Source organism: Anser anser (genome assembly GCF_964211835.1).
Source record: "Anser anser genome assembly, chromosome: 3".
NCBI lineage: Eukaryota > Metazoa > Chordata > Aves > Anseriformes > Anatidae > Anser > Anser anser.
The window spans coordinates 36,727,769-36,743,900 of record NC_139722.1 but is presented as its reverse complement, the minus strand read 5'-3'; the positions used below and the strand labels follow the sequence as shown (position 1 = coordinate 36,743,900).

The following is a 16,132-nucleotide window of genomic DNA, read 5'->3' as shown; positions in this document are numbered from 1 at the left end:
AAAGCAGCAACAGGATAAATCTAACTGCTATTATGTCTCTATTTAAAGAGAAAACTTAGGTAACCAGGATTATAGGAATAGAAAGGAGAAGTGGAATCAGTGAGATAATTCCACAGTAAAAAGCAAAGCAGTATCTCATGAAAGGTGGGATGATATCCCTATTTATTAGTTTTAGAGTGATTTCTTGCAAAGCTATCTGTTGCTAACAAAGGAGAGAATCTCTGGAAATTTGAACTAAATACTTCATTTTTATCTATGCCTGCACTAACTCACAACTGAAATATCTTGAGTAGTGAAACTAGAGTAAAACTGACTTCATGTGTTTTGTCAATTTAATAACAGATTTAAAAAAAAAAAAAAAAGTCTATTTAATAACAGAAATTTAAAAAATAAATGTGATTAGGTAAATAGAAAATGACAACCTCCCTAAAAATTCGAGCCAACACTTAAGATCCTTTCTAAGAATTTATGTAGTTCTGTTTATGAGAGGGAAATGTATGCCAGAGTTTTGAACCAAAAGCTCCTGGTTTCAAGGTCTGGTAAAGCTCACTTTAGTGAAAGACAAAACTTACCTTTATATTCCTTTCATTTTGAATATATATTGCCCCAGGGAGGTTTGCAGTGGCAGGAAAAAACTGAGAGGCCTTGCAGACCACTCACAGTGGTAGTTTTCTGTCATCTGCTGATCTCTGATCAGATGGGTGTGAGCGTGGAGAGGCTGGAGATGCTCTGATGATCCCCCCTGGGGACAGGTATGCCTCTAATCCCTCTGAGTGCCAATGGTGAAGCCCTGAGGAGTACTGGAGTGGCTGGAGCCAGAGGGCTCTGGGGGACCCCAAAACATATCATTGAGGGACCCATCACAGCTTCTGTCCTTACCCACCTTCCTCTAGTGGGGACATGGGCTGAGCAATGGGTGGGAGCTGGAACTGCTTCTCACAGTTTCCTTTTCATACCCACATGGGCCTCTAGTGAAACCCAAATGTGGTGATTTACCACCACAGTAAATAGCAAAGTCTAAATTAATACCTCATAAAGAAAGGCAGTATTGTTTTTTAATGAAGGAATCATTTTGGCTACATCACTGGTAGTTCTAGCAGCTAGGTTTATTCTTCTAAAGAAGTGCTTAGTGGAGTATCAGTTCATCCATTTCCCTTCAGTTTTCAACAAGAAGCCAAGCTTGTTGGGAGAAGCAATATCTTCTGATGGAAAAAATAGATAAAAAATCAGCTGGTCTGCTGGTAGTTATTCTCCCTGAAGGTCTTGTCTCCCCCATACCTATTGGTATTCCCATTTACAGATCCCAATCATACTACAACTCTTTGTGTTAGGCATTTCTGTGCTTCCTGAATTTCACTTCTGGTGGAGGGGAGAAAGGCGTTAGTTGTTACAGGTTAAAATCTTTACATATTTAAATGTATCATTTTTTTGCTTTTGAATATGACTGAGGCAATGTTTAAAATCACAATCAAAAGGATAAGAGCAAGAAGTGTTTCCTCATTTTTGCAAAGAATTCTTGCAGTAATCTTTTCCACACAGAAGCCACTTATCTGTTTGAGCACTAAAGGAGAGGAGGGATAGAAATAGTCAAAGCAGAATGAAGGAAACTGAAAGGAATGGTCTGACAGTACCACCTTATTTTTTTAATGTCTTTAACATCTTTAATTACCTTTGTCATTTGGTGCCTATCAGTGTAAAGTGGAAGAGTTACATTCCCACAGAACATATTTTCTTAACCCAGCCCTCTGTTTGTACGTGTGCACACAGATGTGCTCCTCTCCCTCACACTTGCCATTTAAAGCAGATTATGCACATGTATTAGATAGCTATTGACTGAATGCTGAAACAATCTTCTGGTCCTTGAGTTATATATTTATCAAGGAGTGTGGAGCCTGAACTGGAATTAGAAGTAATTACTTAGTCACAGACTGAGAGAATTCACAAGACAAATTGTTGCTGACAGTCCCATGATTCAGACAGTGTTTTATAATTATTGATTTAAGATAGCTTTTAACTTGTTTTTAAAATATAATGGTTTGAGAATGAAATAAATGGAATTATATTATATTTATTAAGTCTAGAAGACTCTTGATTAAAATGTCATTTCTTCTTTTGTCTATGGCCAATAAAACACCCACTTCTTTATTCAATTGCTGGTGGTAAGCATCAGTGAGTATAGAGGAAAACAGTTGTGGCTTTCTGCTTCATTTTCCAAATCCTGGGCTCACGTGAGATTAATGTAGGCTACAGACCAGTGTGTTTTGCACTCGTGCTTGTTCTTTAAACATTTTCTTCCACACTACAAGACCATTCTGGGCTTTTGAAGCAGCCTGTTCAACAACCAGCATGACACATCTTTCTCTGCCTGACCTTCATGTAAGAGGAAAAAGGGACAGTTTGAGAAAATGAAAGAGACAGTTTACAGGCATATTTGGCCTTATTTGCACATTATGACACTGGAAGTGGATAATTGTGGAGTAGACACTATTTTTTTTCAAGCCATTTCAATTCCCTAAAAAATGCTACTCTATTTGTTCCTACTCCAGTAGAGTTCATTTCTAACCAGTTGTGACATACAGAGGAAAAAAAAAAAAAAAGTTTTTTTATCATCTGAGATTAGTTTTTTTTGTTTGTTTGTTTGTTTGTTTTTGACTGGGATTTGGAAAACACAAATTTCATCCTATCTGGGGAAGTTTAGCACTTTAGGCCCAAAGCTCAGGGGTAGCTTTCTTCATTTACAATAAACAGGGGAAAGCTTGAGATGTAATGTCAGAAGTGAACAGAATAAAATCACAGTAGGAAGGATAATGTTTTGTTTTGTTTTCAGAAGGTGATGCCAGAATTCTTTGCCTGCTGCACCAGTTTCTTAACTCATGAAATAAACTGAGTTCTGACATAAGTGAATATAGCACACACTGGAGTCAATAGGATGTCTGCCATTTATACCAGAACTTCACTGATGACTTATGCGTGTTATCATTTACATTTTTCCCCTGTAGTAGATTGAAATAGGACAAAAGGAAAGGAAAAAATGTGGGAAAATGTGAGGAAAATCATGAGAATAACATGAAATTATAAAAAAAATGAATAAAATACAGCAAAACTTATTTTGAACCTGAGAATTCAGGATAAAGCTGAAATGGCCTATCTATTTTGATTTTAAAAATGCACATTTCCCAAACAATTTCAGACAGGAATCTATGGACTCTACCTGTTTACTTCTTAATTACTACTAATAAAACATCTTTCCATTTGCTAAAGCCCATTCAGTTTATACTGGACTGCTACAGTGTACAAGAATTTCCTGAATATCGTGATCTGCTCTTATTCCCTTTTTATGAAAGCCTACACTCAGCTTGGCTGTAGTTCTTTATCACATAATGGTCAAATTAAAAAGTAAAAAAACAAGCAGAAAAAAATGTAAAACTTTATTTGCAGATCTATCCTTTACCAGAGGAACATAGGAGTTTGGTTATTTTCATTTTATTTCCATTACCAACTAATTTGCAATTTGTTTATTCCTTTGAGAAATTCTGAGTACAAATATTATGCAAATCAAATTTGGTTTTGGATGTACTTTTGTATGTTTGCCAGAAAATGGGAGTAGGGAATTCCTTAACCTTGAGCACTTCTTGCCACAGGAATTCTCATCTGTTTATGGTTTTGAAGTCCATTCTAAAATCTAATTAAAAAAAAAAAAATACACTACTAATATTAAACTCCAAGAAAACCTTTAAAACAGAGAAAAATTTAATGATCTAGTACGTATTCATCCTGAGGCCACCTTTTCACATCTTGGGAAGGCATTCCTGTCAGCAGGATGTGCTATCATTTCACGTGTAGAAACAACACAGAACATCAATTCAGAAGAGGAACATTTCTTCCCTTGCTATACCATGGAAAAAGTTACACCACAAGCCACTCCTCCACTCAGATTTCCTCAAAACAATGTCCATATCTTGTCCCTCCGTCACCCAATTCAGGACTGCTGTTCTTGATTTCTTGATTGAAGAATTATGAACCACAAAAATAAAAAAAAAAAAAGTACAGAGAAGGTAAGGGTAGTTTTCTTGCTCCTATGAACTCATGCCAGAGCACAGGAGTCACCCAAACATCTCCATCTTTTCTCCCACCTCCCACTCCTCTAGTCTTTGTCTGTCATGAGGCCAAAATTAGATCCAACTACCTTCAGTTCCCTTGCAAAGTTCATCTGTAATACTCCTCCAGGGACCAGCATGTTCCTATAGTAAAGAATAAATGAATGAATGAATAAATAAATAAATAAAAATACATTCAAAAAGCAAGTCTACAGAAGCTAACTTGGCTGGATCCTGTTAGTATGGCAAAATCTGCACGTAATTTTCATAGAGGAAGACCAAATACAAGAGGCACATAATTTGGCTTTGTTTTTTATGTCTGAATATAAGTTGAAAAGGCTTGTTTCCTTTGTTTCATAGGTACATGTTACTTATGTCTGTCATGGCACACTGACACTGTTGCAGATTTAGACCCCAGCTGACTTTATTTGAACTGGAGATTTGGACGCTCCACCTCTGCTAGTTTAGTCTGTTTTGCTCCACAAGTGCCTTGCAAATATGGCATGAAAGTTTTCAGAAAAGAAAAGCAAATCTGGTAATGGCTGATTCCAGAGGCTGATCCTTGCTCTTGCTTACTCATAGACTTATCATCTAAGTTCTGTTTCTTTACCAACTAAAAGACAGTGCATTGCACGAGTTTCAGTAAAAGTAGATACAACTGCATAATGTATAGTCCATCCCGTAATATATTATTTTTTGACTACTCCCAGAGAGAAGAAAGAATAGTTAGTGCAGAAACAAATTTATTTTTTCTTTCAGGATAGAAATAAAAATATCTTTCCACTGCCACCAGGCTTATAAAAAATATTTTGCAAAAGAAAACTTAGCCAAAATAACATACAAGAGAAGGTTTTACAATGATGGTATCTAATTAACTCCTAACTATAAAAAGAGTACAAAAGTCTCCCACAGTCCATCGTGTTCCAGTAGGAACCCATTCTGGTCCAGAAATGTACTCATGACAACTTCATTCACTGAGAGGTTAAGAGGTACTTGGTTTTGTGACTCTTGGTTACTGATAAACTAGAGGTCCCAAGCATGTATTACTTCATTTTTTAAAACCACTGTGCTCAGCCAAGCTCTATGCTCTCCACCCAGGGTGGATCTCCCTGGGTGCAGTTGAGAGCATGCTATATAATACAGGATAATGCTATATTATTACAATCCTTACTATATACAGACAAATCAAATTAGAAATATATTTATCCATACCACATTTTCTAGTAAGCCATGTAACCAATTCCTTATATGTTTAAGGTTTGAAGGAAAAGAGTGGGAGAACTTGGTGTACAGCAGACTACCACTTTGCACCACATATTGAGCCAAATTTTCAGGGGGCTCAAATCTCCTGAAGACTGATTTTTTCCACCTTTCCAGACCATTGCAGGTATGTCTGGATGCCAGATGGGTTCATAGAGATGAAACATAGGCATCCATCTGGGGGAGATTTTCTCATAGTTTTGCCAGAACACAAAATAATAAAACATCCAGATTCAACAACATTTGTAACTGACTGTTCCTCCCAAATATTCTCTAGAGCTGTAGAGACCACTAAAGCTGAAAAAAGCAAAACAAGTCTTGAGCTTCATTGTGCAACATGCTAGACATACCCAAGAAAGAAATTTGACTATAACATGCCTGGAAGGAAAAATAACAGAGACGGGTGAGCCTCCACAGCACCCTGGCTGTTTTATGTTCCTAAAATGCATACAGTCTCAGAGAATGTAGATTTCAAGCACATATTCCATTCCTGATGAAAGGATTTTCCTGATACTAAGCAGCAACTATGCTTCTGGACAGATAGTGATTGAGGTTCATATTCATAACTTTTAACATCCACAAGCAGAATCTCACAGTCCTGGTCTGGGGCTTCACTAGGCTCAGCTGTTAAGTTATGGATCTTGATTTCAATCTTAATATTACTTATTTACTTGGGCCAGATATCTAGGTTGTGAATATACCAAGTTCCCTGTGAAACGCTGTAAAGACCAGACTGGTCACCTCATGAGATCTCCCTCTTGTATAGACTACTCAGAGTAAGTGGTGTTTGTCCCCAGTTGCATGCAGTACAATATTTGGTTCTCAGTTTGCTTGCTCTGGTCATTTCCAGGGTGGGTGAGTTGAAGGGCTTTTTTTTGTTGTTGTTTTGTTTTGTTTTTTAATTTTATTTTATTATTACTTTATATTATTTTTTATTACTTTATTTTATTTTGTTTCATACATCTTGTGAAGTCAGTGTGAGACTACCCCCTAGTTTTGCCAAACTTCCTGTCTGGTTTGCTGTCTATTCTGTTCCACAGTTTTATATGTCAGCAGTTTATACGTCCACGGTTCATATATTTACAAGCCAGCCTCATGGGTTACATGGTAGTCCTTCTGCTCAAAATCTTAGATACAGAGCATGTTCTTTCTCACCTTTTGTCTGTCTTAGCAATAATGAACTTCAAATGGTTCTGTCCAGTTAATGAAGCATAGCTTCCTTTTCCTGAAAATGAAGTTGTCAGAGCCGCTGCAGACACTGCTTTTACAAATGTTTCTCCATTTGCCCTCTTTAAAATACTTCTTTACACTTCTCTTATACATGATATCAACTAGTCTTTGTCCTATTTCCTGTATTTCTATGTTCTTTGCAGGTTAGTCTGTTCTTGTGACCAGTCCTCAGGAATGTCTCCTGAACTGAGTGAACTCATGAAAATATCTGTGAAAACTTCTCCTATTTCTGTATCCATTTCCTTGAGATCTTGGAAATATTTTCTCTGGACAGAATGCCATGTCAAATTTACAATCTTACAATGTTCATAAGTATTTTTGCTGTTGCCCACACAATTTTGAATCCCTCATCCCAGAAAAAGCACAGACTTAGGAAAATATTTACTACTCTTCCCTGCAAAGTCCGGTGCCAAATTATTTTTGCTGTGATTTCTTTTCATTACAATCTCTGTTTCTGTAAAGTAGCATATTTTAAAACTGCATATTTTATTTAACAGCTGAGTTACTTAAAATTATTCTAAAGATATCAAAGACTGTTCAGTTTGCACTTGTCATTTTTCATCTTCTGTTTTATTTTTTAGTAATCTCCTCATTCATGTGTGCAAAACTCTTTATACCTTTAAATCATATCACTGTTTATATTTGATCCACAATAATAATGGGATGTTGTTATTTTTCTGTTACCATTTTTGTATTAAAAAGTATGCAGCAGAAAATAACACCTATTGGTTCATGTGAAAGCAGAAATTTCCTGATTATTCCATCAAGTTAAAAACTACTTTCACTGTTAAGGACCAAAAGAAACAAAGCAATTAGAATCTAATCTCATCTCTCATCTGAAAAAGAACAAAGAACCTAGATCAACTATTTCTACAATGACCCTAATTACCCCTTCAACTATAATATACCTTATAGGGAAAAAAAAAAAAAAAAAAAAAAGATAATTCTCTATTTAGACCAGGACAGATATGTTGATTTAAAAGCAGAGAATCCATCATTTTTCAAGATATAATTTTTGATAATTTAATCACCTTCACTTCCAAGTCTACCTTCAGTCTCTAGCCTAAGGAGCATGATAAGCCTTCTGCTATGGAATTAAATAGTTTTCTATTTTCAGAAAATACTTCCCTGTGTAGCTTTTTCTAAATTGTGATCACATTATCTCTCACAGTATTTTAGAAAAAACAGCTTCTTCAGAGCTTTAATATTCAAGCACCTTTTTCAAACTCAGGATAACTCAGGGTCCATACTCTGTGCCCTGCTTAATGTCTCTATATCTTTTGTGAAGGGCGGACAATAGAAAAACACATAACAGGTCCGTGTGTACTATCATTTTGGTTCAGTCCATTTCATTCTGGAGCACTCTTTGGTTGGTTCTGAACACAATTTAGTTCATTTCTGCCCTACAGTCTGCAGAGAACCGCAAATTTCTGTCCTCAGGGAATTTAGAATAAAGAAAAAGACATGTTTTTCATATGTCACCATATTTAGTGAAATTGCAGACTTCGCTACATTTTGCTTCTTCTATTCAAGACTGTCCTCCAGCAAAACCGCAGTGGGATGTGTAGCACAGTACATACTAAAACATCACACTGGGCTGCTGTGCAACAAGAATGCACTCCCAGCTGTACACTAGCAAAGCAAAAGGCATCTGGGCTGTGAAACTGTCTTTGCTTTAATTTGCCTCAAATTCTAAGGTGGGGGGAGAATAACAGTTCTGCAGATCTGGAAGTGACAACATGAGGCACAACAGAAATTATCATTCTGGCCATTGAGGGGGAAACTAGCCCACAACCATCATCCTTCTCCCTGAAAGGCATCCTGTAAACAATACTAAGGAGATAAAGGCCTAAGACTGATTTTTATAAAGCTGCATTTGTATATATAGCCCAGTACATCACTCTTGTATGGGTTAAATAGTATGTCACCACTGTCAAAATAGCACCAGATACCCAAGGAACACGCAGTGTCACTGCACATCCACAGAAACAACAGCTTGTAGGGCTGTATCTTATCTCCTGCCCTCTGCTCTCTGCTATTCCCTTGTATACTTTTTCCATTCACCCTGCATCTACCTTCACCGTCTAGTCCCAGCAAACATTCACACATGGCCCAGCAGGTTCTCTCTCTGCCCACATCAGACTTCAGAGGGTACTTGCACAGCAGGCACGGGCATGAGGAAATTAAGGGAATTCAATTACACCCCTGAAATTGTTTCTGGATATAAGTATCATGACAACATTCATGAAATGGGGCTCCTCTACTTACCATCTTCAGGACTTTTGCACTTCCTTGGGTCCCTTCTTCCATGGTGTGCTGGGTACGGATGCACCCAGGATGGGTGTTGTAGCCAAACATCTGCAGCAGGCACTCCAACTAGCTGTGCATTTGTAGGAGCAAGCCAAGTTTTCCAGTGAGATGACATCAGATCATTCCTGCTTGCAAACTAGTATAATGTATGTAGTAGCAGCATATTGTGCCTTCCAAGGCTACCTCTGCCTCTCAGGAGGCCACACAGAGAGACCCACAACTCTCACTATGCTCACAGCTAGATGTAAAGATGTTTCACAAAAACACTGTTGTCGTGGTACAGAGAAGCCATTTTCCTCCATTTCCCAGCTGTTATGCACACCAGCAGAATTTTCCTCCTCCCATGAGCTCCTACAGGGGTTATCAGATCAGAAGTATGCCACCATGATGCCATATCTTGTGACGTTTGAGGCATTTCCAGTAGCAGGTGTGCTCTGAGCTACCTTCTGGGAATATAGTCTGCTACCAGTGAGGTTAGCCCAGGTGCCTTCACATCAAACTCAGCCTTGGGGTTCAGTCAAGCAACACCAACGAATATTACCTTCTCCATACATCACCATCCAGTGATATGCTTGCTAACTCAGCCCCCAGACATACCCCTGAGGAACAGCAAACATCTTTGTACCCACCAGTCAGCCACGTGGCTGCAGAAGATGCTGGAGGCAGTCCTGGACTGACTGCCCTGCAGCCATTTACCCGGGATAGGAGCTGAGATGCTATCGCGAGGGCAGCTCCACAGGGCGTTTCAGAGCAGGGAGTTCAGAGCTTTTACTGCTATGGTCACAGGACTGCTGCCATCCGTCTGCCACCCAGTGCTGCAGCTCCCACCTGAGACATCTGAGACATCTGCCTCAGCCTGCTTTGGCACTGCCAAAACGCATGTTGTTCAGAGGAGCCCATGAGATGCAAACCTCTAACGAAACAAAAGCCACCTTTGTGATTCCTTTGATTCATTTCATGTGTTGCTAAGCTTTTGGGAAGAATATCATTTGTGGTTCAATTAAACCTCTTTCAGGAGCCCCCCCGCCGTTAGGGATATGTGCTTGACTGTGACTGAACACAGTTTAAGTTACCACCCATCAGCTTAGCTGCCATAACCACTTCACACTTTACATACTCTTTTCACTTTTGTAAAGTTCTCTCAGATATCCTAAACTTTAGGCTGAGATGCTTTACCTCAAAACTGGAATAGACAGAGACCACAAATCTTCCCAGCAGCAAAACGATCACACAAGTTAATAAAGGAAAATGATGAGCTTATATTTTAAGCACATTTTAACCACTACTTTTTCAATCACCTCATAAAAACTTTTATCTCCAAAAAAAAATCAGAAATTAATTATCCATGCTTTCTCTTTAATTTTTTATTACTTTATTCTTTATTCTTATTGCTTTATTGCTTTTATTCTTTATTATTTTATTGCTTTATTGTTTCTAGAGGTCCATCAAGGGTAAATTTAAAGTTGTCCATTCTCTGTTTATATGGGTGATATCATTTATCTACCTTACATAAGGACATATTATTAACTTTTTTTCCTAATTTTTCAAAACTCCCACAATATCCCATGGTATGTTAATGGAGAGCTTCCAGCTCTGTTCTTCCATAAATTTTAAAAGTAATTTGTCTACTCCTAGACACACACAAATATCCTAAAATATTTTATATATTTAACTTATCTACATATTCACATTCAGATCTTTTTCATCTCTTTGGAGTTGTCCAGGCTATTTTGTCACTTGGTGATCCACAGCTTTTTAATCCTTTACCTCAACATATTGATTTCCTGGTTCTAATTCCAATTTGATTTATACCAAAGTCAAAGCAGCCTAAGCACATTAGCCCCTTTGGTTTTGTCCCTATCTGAACACATATGCACTGGAGGAAAAATTCTGTTTCATATTCATGTTTGCTTTCACCCAACCCATCTTACTTTTATGGATAAAAACAATTTTATCACTGTTAATAATGCAAATCCAATATACTTAGGAAAGAGCAATTGGTATGTTATTCCGCCTCATATATTATTGAAAAAATTGTCAGTCAAAGTTCTCATTACAGGTTATTTATCATCACCAGTGAAGATAATAAGAAGTAGCTCATATGTTTTCATCTCATTTCCTAAATGGGCTTTGCAGTTCTGGTAGCTGGAAAAATATTAAATTTTAATTTGTGAATTCAGCACAAGTTAGAAACTTGATTTTTGACAGCTTTGCACAGCTCAAAATGGATGTAAAATTGGCATGATGATGGTTTATTGGTGTTCTTCATTCTCTTTGCATGCAGATCACAGGTTATATAAGGGCAGAGTACTTAACAGAATATAGTTGTGTGTATATATATATGTAAGTATATTTATGTGTAGGTGTCTTACTTGATTTGTGATGCATGTCAGTACAAGGCCAGCTGAAATAGACATTTTTCCCTAAATTTTCTTCTCATCTGAAAGTCAATGTAGGTCTTCTACGGTAATATATAAACAACTGTGTTACGATGTTTTAAAATTTTAGCAATTTTATCAACAGGAAAAATTCAAACAGTCTCTCTCCTTCTGAACCTTCTCCCTAGCTTTTTAATTCTTCCCCTTTGTGAAAGCCTGGAACACCTTTAGACTACACTTATGTTCTACTGAGTGACATTTTAAGCAAATATACAGCTGTCAAATACTTTCTTGATCTTGACAAAATGAGCATTTTATGAGGTTTCAAGGCAGATGTGTTTCTTCTTGTAATTTTCTTTGAAAGAAAAAAAAAACACAATGGTTTTGTAGGACAGGTTAAGAGGTTGATTTCCCACGCTAGCAAATGGCTTCACATTTATAGCTTTGTTAAGCTAGTGTGAAGTGAATGTAAAATGTCACCATTAAAAAAACCAGCAGCTCCTGTGCAAGGTTGTTGATGAAAAAAAATCAAAAAGATATAAGACATTGGCAGCTGTTTTTATCACTCCATCAACTGGAAGCATTGTGGAAATTCATTGTCCTCCCTCCAAAAAGTATATATATTTTCCCTGTTCAAATAAAGCAGCTGTAAGTCCATAACCTGTCTGTACAAAACAGAGACCAGCCTGTAGTAGAGAACTATTTCTATTTATTTGTTGAAGAACACATTGGTGCCGTGTGTGATTCGAAGCAGTACATCTTTGTGAACTGGGATAAAGAGATTTGCAGGTGAATAATACCTTTCTCCTTGTCTTTATCTTTTTCTTCTTAATTGTAAGGAAGACAACTAAAGAATTTAAAGTCTTCAGCCTTGTCCAGGCAAGTCCTGTTCTAGCCATTACAGAGATGCTTTCAGTTAAGTCCTTTGAATAAAGGATTCATGACATTACTTGAAGTGGCTTGTATACAATTCTTACATGACTTAAGCAAGCTTATTCCTCTGCCTCAGCTTAGGTGTATCTTCTGGAGAGAGAAATTTTTGCCCAAAATCTGTGGTCAGTCACCTAAACTCAAAGCATATTTAAAAACAGTTCATGAGGCTACAAAATGGCATATTCAAGGGTACGAGTCTGATTCTACCATGTTTGTCTTGCACCCTTCTTCATTAACATATCTAATGCCACTGGATCTTACTGCTAACAACAGTGAATAATAATAATAGTAATAACTCTAGTCAGTTCTTCAAAGAAATGTCCAAATTGAGCTACAAAGACTGAAGAATCACTGTATACCTTGCTTTCACTAGTTACTGAGTACTGGCCATTGTCAGAAAGAGGACCCTAAATTCACTAGAGCTCTTTTGTTCTGAGTTTTAACCAGACATTCAAACTCATTATTACTCGCAGTGTCCTGAGTAACACATTATCTTACTACAGAATCCAGCAAACCACCATCTCCACCAAACACTGACACTTTATTTGACCCCACTTCTTTTGAAATGAAGTAAGTCTGAGGATACTCTCCCAGTTCACAGGAACAGACATCAGAAGAGAAGTAGCTTCTGCTGATACCTCTGCTTGTGATCTAATCTAAGTCTTTTCTAATCTAACTTTCTGACTGAACTTCATTTTAGTATAAAAGATTATTTGTTCTACATGTCTGAACAGTGCAGTGACTGAAGAGCCACTGAAGGAAGCCATGTGTTGGTTAGTCAAAGGCTATTGGCACAAGGCAGGAGGGTGGATGATTACAGTGCTCCTAATTTAACATATATTGTTGCTGAATTGGAAAAGGATAAGCATGTTCCCGTCTCCAGACAAAGATGAAACCCACAAGCAGACATTAGGAGTGCCAGAGAATGTGCTTAGAAACTAGAGGTTGAATTCTACTTGATACATGGACAGAAAAAAATATATATTTCAGTTCAAACCTCTTTTGGGGGAGCTTGATGTATGTTTCTGGCTCCCTTGAGCCATGCTGGAGGGATGTCACTCAGCAAGTCCCAGCAGCTGCCTTCCACAAGCTGCCCAGAGGTCCCTGCCAAGTGTCTCAGGACAGAGCGGGCATGGTGTATATGAGGCTTGGAGACAATATGTGCATAGTGCTGGGCTTCCCGCTGCTCCTGTACAGACTGTTCTGGTGCTAATGCGATGTCTCATAGCTCCAGGTTAATTCAGTCAGATGACAGGCAGCCTTATCACCACCTCACTCATGCAGCAGCTTTTTTCCATTTTTTTTTGGAGCCTGAACTATTACCAGAATTCAGTTGTGCCTGGAGTTATATAAACAGATAAGAAAAAAATGACATCAGAAGGTTTTACCAATAATCAGAGGAGAAAGATAGATATCTCCAGAGGATCATTCATTTAATCTTAAAACAGGGAGAATTAGTCACCCTGTGAAATGTTGTTTTCATTCACCTTGCCATTAGACACTGTGCTGAAGTTCTGCCATCTACAGGAGGCCATGATCCACTTCCAGCTACAAGTGGAATAAAATAAACTATAATAACAGGGTTTGATTTTAGAGTGATATGCAAACAACCTACATGGCCTCTTTTTCCAGATTTTTTCCTACACTGTTCATCTATCTAAAAAGCAACCTCTGCAGTTCTTTCTTTAGCTCCCTCCAGCAGTTAAAATGCAACCTGTCCTCCAGAAAATTCTCCTTCAATTTAAATCTACACTGCAGTTTTACCATATGTTCTGAGATATGAAGTAGTCAGCAGTGTTTTCCTTGACAGCTTCACTTCATTCCATATAAATCAAAAATACTATAGCCTAATAATCTGTTTTACATTAATTGCTATTAATCACTATGTTACGTATTGTGCAAAGCAGTTGTTTAATGTCTGTATTAGGTTATTTGAATGGATGTTGCAGCACTGTGCATAGTCTGTAGTTTGCTACGACTTTACAAATTCGTGCAAAGCTCTTCCTCTTGTGAGAACAACTGCTTTAGAAGCCACGGTCTTTAAATGCATGTGGAACTACTTCAGGATTTTGCTGCACATATTCTATAGCTGCTATTTGTCAGGTTGTTTAGCTTGAGGGCTCACAGGAATCTGTAGATGAGATAACTTCACGGAACAAAATTCAAAATCTAGTTTACTATAGCAAACTTTATTCTGTAATTGAGGTAGGGTGAGCCATTGGAGTAGTGTTGTGGAGAATATACATCAGTCTACAACATCAGAGGATGTTTTTTCATGTCTTTAGAAAATATTAAACAACATACATGTGTCAAAAAAGCATTTGTTGTATTTATTACATCCTAGATTTAGGAAATTTTCATTTTTTCTCTCTCTCTCTCTCTTTTTTTTTTTCTTTTTTTGTTGTTGTTGTTGTTATCAGGTGAACTGAGCTGTACAGGGCTGCCTGAATTAAAGCTGAACCAAAGCAAACAGTAAAAGTCGATAAGTGTCCATAAATGTTATTTCAGTGGAAAATTTTCATCCATTTTAAAATACTGAGATCCCTTTCATAGTTGAATAGCACTCTGAAATGTAACCAATCACACTGTTGAATGGGGGGCTGTTATTGGAGGAAGAGGCAGAGAAAAGGAAAACATTTCTTTTGCTGTGTTTGGCATTTCATAGTCCAGGCCATGTTTTCATTTAGGGTTGGATATTCCTTTCTTCACAAAGGTAAGATCAGAGAAAACAGAAGCTCCAAAACCAGAATTCTTGGGATCGAGGTTTAGAAACAGCCATTTTTATGGTAACTTACTTGTCCTCTTTTCTTTTTTGTTAAATACCACTACTTTGGGTAGAAAAGAGTGCAGACGAGTGACCTCGCTGTTATCTGCCAAGACAGCTTGCAGGGGACCAAATTAATCTCTGCTGAAGAAATCCTCTAACATGAAAGCACATTTTCCTTGCAGTACAATGTGACAAAGTGATATGATTCAGTAAGTGTTCATGAGCAAGAGGTGAGTCTCATAGTCTTTCCTGATTATGGAGATACAAGGCCAAGGAAGAAATCTTACAGCAGAACTCCCAAGAGCTCATACAAAACTGAAGGCAATACATGACTGAAAACAACTTGTTCAAAGGCACAGCAAAGGATGCAGACACTTTTTCACTAACCTAATTCTGAAATATGTATTTCTTAACTCATTCTTTGACCTAAGTGATGGTTTTATTTGAGTAAACACTTCCTGTCCTAAGTTTAATAAGTTAGGAGTAATAGCCAAAACCTGATCTTACTAATATAACTGAAAGATCAAATCAAAAAATAGCATTAAAACATGGACAACTGAAGCTAAATCTGGACAGCCTACAAGGCATGGATGACCTGGGTGTCATGGACACTTCTGTCCTCTAGCTCTGTAAGAGATCAGGGTCTCCGGTAGGTGGATGATCTGAGACACTCATCACCAAACCCAGCTCTGCTTGGTGTTGTACCTACAGGTACTTTGTGTATAGCCTACCTCTTCCCAGCTCTACCTAGCTAGCTTTTTCACTTGTCACATGGCTGGTTTTTTAGGCAACTTCTGCCCAATAATTCTCACAAGAACATTTTTGAAGTTCAATCTTTTACATTGTCAAACTTTCAGGGACAAATGGATGAGCCAGAAAATGATTAAAAAAAAAAAAAAAAAAGGGATATGGAGATCCAGGCTGTTTTGTAAGTGACCCTATGTGGTTAAGTATATCACATGCATGTACCTATGCTGAAAGGAAATTTCTACTTTAAAGAAAATGTTGTAGGAATGCTTTGTTCAGGAGATGAATTCAATAAGACTATTGTAACTCTTCCACCCAGCCCAGTAGACCTGCTTACCACTGCAAACACTATTTCTTTGACATTGAAAGTTATTTTCCTCTTTTATTTTCAGTACAAAAGAGCAGTTCTG

The 16,132-nt window shown here is 37.6% G+C and overlaps 1 long non-coding RNA gene across 3 annotated transcripts in view; it reads right to left on the bottom strand.

Moving 5' to 3' along the window:
• Window positions 1-3,728: 3,728 nt before the first annotated feature.
• The window catches only part of LOC310897146, a 28,754-nt gene continuing 16,350 nt past the window's right edge, over window positions 3,729-16,132 (bottom strand). For all 3 annotated transcript variants that reach the window (XR_014582098.1, XR_014582099.1, XR_014582100.1), the window contains exons 3-5: window positions 8,856-8,967; window positions 4,187-4,241; window positions 3,729-4,001 (exon numbers count right to left, since the gene is read on the bottom strand). This is a non-coding gene — a long non-coding RNA (uncharacterized lncRNA). The remainder of the gene's footprint in view (window positions 4,002-4,186; window positions 4,242-8,855; window positions 8,968-16,132) is intronic.